This window comes from Triticum urartu, chromosome 5A (assembly GCF_056163025.1).
Source record: "Triticum urartu cultivar PI428250 chromosome 5A, HENAU_Tu73, whole genome shotgun sequence".
Classification (NCBI taxonomy): Eukaryota; Viridiplantae; Streptophyta; class Magnoliopsida; order Poales; family Poaceae; genus Triticum; species Triticum urartu.
Window position 1 is genome coordinate 5,242,272 of NC_141877.1, and position 4,934 is coordinate 5,247,205.

The window sequence follows — 4,934 nt, forward strand, 5'->3', positions numbered from 1 at the left end:
TTATTGTCTCCACGAAGGAGCCTTCGAGCCATATGACGTTGGGCATTTTGCCCACCATGGCTCCACCGCATTCTTCTTGTTGGCCTCGTACTACCTTTGGCTTGATATTCAAGGTTTTTAACCACAGGCCGAAGTGGGGCCGGATGCGGAGGAAAGCCTCACACACGACGATGAACGCCGAAATGTTGAGGATGAAGTTCGGGGCCAGATCATGAAAGTCCAGCCCGTAGTAAAACATGAGACCACGGACGAATGGATGGAGGGGAAACCCTAGTCCGCGGAGGAATTGGTGAAGGAAAACTACCCTCTCGTAAGGTTCCAGGGTAGGGACGATCTGCCCCGCAGTGGGTAGCCGATGCGCGATGTTTGCGGCTAAGTATCTGGCTCCGCGCAGTTTTTTGATGTCTCCCTCTGTGACGGAGGAGACCATCCACTTGCCTACCGCTCCGGACATGGTTGGAGAAGGTTGAGGTGGAAGTGTGGACTTGGGTGCTAGAGCTCGAGTGTGCGAAAACGGATGAGCAAAGGAGGAAGAAGGCGTGGGTTGAAAGGTGAATCCTTGTCCCTTTATATGAGCAGACGAAACTAAGCGTCCCCACTTTCCTGGTAAAACTCGCTTATCCCCCAAGCGCCGCAATTGATGGCGTGGTTGGGTTACCCACGCCCGTATTGATGAGAATCCCGTAATAAGGGGACACGATCTCTGCTTTGACAAGACGTGTCGAAAAACTGCCTCGCGTTATGTGTGGGGCTGGTTAAAAGAAACAGTTCGAATAATCACCGGGCCATGACATAACGTCATGCTGCCAAAACAAGCCAGCAAATTAGATCTGCGAAAATATTATTCTCTCTACGGTGGAATGTGGAACTTATTTTGCAGGGTCGGACACTATCCTCATATTCAAATTCTTCTGTGATGTATTCGGAGAAGGAACCCGCCTTGCAATGCCAAAGACAATACTGCGCGCTGGACTCATCATCATTGAAGCCTGGTTCAGGGGCTACTGAGGGATTCCTGGATTATGGGGTCTCCGGATAGCCGGACTATCTCCATTGGCCGGACTGTTAGACTATGAAGATACAAGATTGAAGACTTCGTCTCGTATCCGGATGGGGACTCTACTTCGCGTGGAAGGCAAGCTAGGCAATACGGATATGGATATCTCCTCCTTTGTAACCGACCTTGTGTAACCCTAACCCTCTCCGGTGTCTATATAAACCGGAGGGTTTTAGTCTGTAGGACAACAACCATAACAACAATCATACCATAGGCTAGCTTCTAGGGTTTAGCCTCTCTGATCTTGTGGTAGATCTACTCTTGTACTACCCATATTATCAATATTAATCAAGCAGGACGTAGGGTTTTACCTCCATCAAGAGGGCCCGAACCTGGGTAAAACATCGTGTCCCCTGCCTCCTGTTACCATCCGGCCTAGACGCATAGTTCGGGACCCCCTACCCGAGATCCGCCGGTTTTGACACCGACAGGGATCCTACTCCCGGTGGGAGTAGGACTCCTCCAGGGCGCACCATAGAGGGTCGGCTCTCCCCCTCCTCCACTACTTTATATACAGGGGAGGGGGCACCCCATAGACACACAAGTTGATCATTGATCTCTTAGCCGTGTGCGGTGCCCCCTCCACCATAATCCACCTCAGTCATATCGTTGCAGTGCTTAGGCGAAGCCCTACGCCGGTAGCTTCATCATCATGCCGTCGTGCTGACGAGGCTCTCCCTTGACACTCAGATGGATCAAGAGTTTGTGGGACGTCACCGAGCCGAACGTGTGCAGATCGCGGAGGTGCCGTACTTTCGGTACTTGGATCAGTCGGATCGTGAAGACGTATGACTACATCAACCACATTGTCATAACGCTTCCGCTTACGGTCTACGAGGGTACATGGACATAACTCTTACCCTCTCGTTGCTATGCATCACCATGATAGATCTTGCGTGTGCGTAGGAATTTCTTTGAAATTGCTGCGTTCCCCAACATTTTGCTTCTTGTTTTTGTGTGTTAGCATAATTATGCTACTGTTATGATTGTGTTTTTTATGTTTTAATTAGTCTTTGTGCCAAGTAAAGCCTTTAGGATCTTCTTGGGTGATAGTTGTTTGATCTTGCTGAAAAAACAAAAACTTTTACGCTCACGAAATTAATTTTCATTTTTTACTAGAGAGCGATAAAATACTCATTACACTTGAAGTAGATCAATATACAAATTTCTCAGGTTGTCCTAATTTTTTAGAATTTTTGGAGTAATAGAAGTATTTGAAATAGTCAGATTGCTATAGACTGTTCTGTTTTGATAGATTCTGTTTTCTTTGTGTTGTGTGCTTATTTTGATGGCTCTATGGTTTTTTTGATGAGTTTTTGCCATAGAAAAGTTGGAATATAGTAGATATAATACAAAAACAAAATATGAATTGGTTTGATATAGTACTTATAGTAGTGATTTATTATTCTTATACTAACGAATCTAACGAAGGTTTTGTTGAGTTTTATGTGATTGAAGTTTTCAAATTTTGGGTTATCTTACGATGGATGAAGGAAGGATGGAAGAGCCTAAGCTTGGGGATGCCCCAGCATCCCAAGCTATTATCCAAAAATGAGCAACCAACTAAGCTTGGTGATGCTCCTGAGTGGCATCCCCGCTTTCTTCCAACGATCATCGGTATTTTATTTGAAACTATATTTTTATCCGCCACATGATATGTGTTTTGCTTGGAGCGTCTTGTATGATATGAGTCTTTGCTTGTTTTATTTTGTGTTTTAAGTCATCAATCCTTGCCGGACACACCTATTTGTGAGAGCCAAAATTATGTCATGACTTGTTAGAATTGCTCTCTATGCTTCACTTAAATTTTTTATGAGCAATGGACTTGCTCTAGTGCTTCACTTATATCTTTTTGAGCACGGTGTGTTTTAGGGGGTGTTTGGTTCCAGGGACTTTTTTGTGTTGGGACTAGAAAAAGTCCCTAGCAAACCAAACAGGGTGGGACTTTTCTGGGACTTTTTGCTAAAAGTCCTTAGAAGGACCTCCTTGAGGGTCTTTTTCAAAAAGTCCTAGGGACTAGAAAAAGTCCTAGGACTAGAGAACCAAACACCACCTTAGTATTTTTGAAGAAATGCTCTCTTGCTTCACTTAGATTTATTTGAGTGTTAGTAAAATTTTCAAGAAATTCTCTCTTGCTTCACTTAAATTAATTTGAGAGAAAGGAAAATTTATTATGCTCATGATCTTCACTAATTTTTGTTGGATCTTGTCAAAAGCAACACATGAAAATTAGTCCCAAAGTGATAGATAACCAAGAAGGATATAATAAAAACTTTCATGAAGATCATTGGACAAAATAAACTTGATTCTTAGTAATAGTTTTGAGATATGATGATGTGATATGTGAGTTATGTTGGTGAGTAATTATGATTTAGTAATAATATTGGTGTTAAGGTTTGTGATTCCCTATGCAAGTACGAAAGTCAATAGTCATGCAATGAAATTATATCCTACTTACGGTGCATTATTCGGTGTTATTTATGCTTAATGCTTTCTTATGATATTATTCGATTCTTAGTTGGTCGCTTCCCAATCTTTTGCTAGCCTTCATTTTGCACTAAGTATGATCACTACTTGTGCATCCAAGAACCTTTAAACCAGTTTTGCCACATGAGTCCACTATATCTACCTATATGCGGTATTCTTTTGCCGTTCTAAGCAAATTTGCATGTGCCATCTCTAATTTTCAAAATAAAATTCTTTTTAATTTGTGTGTTTGTTTCTATCGCGGAGCGGTGAGGGGTGGCTAATATTTTCCATGCTAGATGTGTTATTATCAAGACGAGTGTTTATTCACTTGTCATTGCACGAGAGTATGGCAAAGGTATTAGGGATGCCCAGTCCCGAAATGCAAAAAAAAAAGAATTTTCTTTATGTTATCAAATAATAAATTCCTTGGGAAGTATTGGTATGGAGGGAAACCGTGGATACGGCTAGCCATGGAAAGTGAACGTTATGGTGGAAAAAGGAATAAACTTTATTTTTTATTTGGGAACCACCTATGATATATCTATATGCATGGAAAGTATTGTGAACTCTAAGTCATTTTCGTTGGTGGGATGGATACACCTCTCAAAATGTTTTTATCTCTAAGTTTTTCGCTTTGAGCTCTGGCACCTCTGCAAATCCCTACTTCCCTCTGTGAAGGGCCTTTCTTTTACTTTATGCAAATTTTTATTATGAGTCTCCATCTTCTCTTATAAAAGCACCAAGTAGGAGGCGATATGATCGTACTTAAGTATTGGGTGTAGCTAATATTCGAGTATGTTTCATGAATGGATCAATGTTTGAACATGAAGGGCTAGGGATAACTTATTTTAGCGTTGATATTTTGAAAGACATGGTTGCTTGTTGATATGCTTGAGTATCTAAATTATCATGTCAAAACTAGACTATTGCTTTGAACAATATAAAAGTCCAATTGTCCATGCTATAAAGAAAAGAATATGATATGCCATGATAGGCAGCATTCCACATCAAAAATTCTGTTTTTATCACTTACCTACTCAAGGACGAGTAGGAGTTAAGCTTGGGGATGCTGATACGTCTCCAATGTATCTATAATTTTTTATTGTTCCATGCTGTTATATTATCAATCTTGAATGTTTTATAATCATTTTATAGTCATTTTATATCGTTTTTTGGTACTAACCTATTGACATAGTGCCAAGTGCCCGGTCCTGTTTTTTCTGTGTTGTTTACATCGCAGAGAATCAATATCAGATGGAATCCAAATGCCACTAAACTTTACAGAGAATTTTTATGGGCCAAAAGGAACACAACCGGCCCTGGCTGCGCCTGGGAGGTGCCCCCCGGACCGCTTCTTTGCTCTATAAATACCCCAATATTTCAAGAAACCTAGGGGAGTCGACGAAAT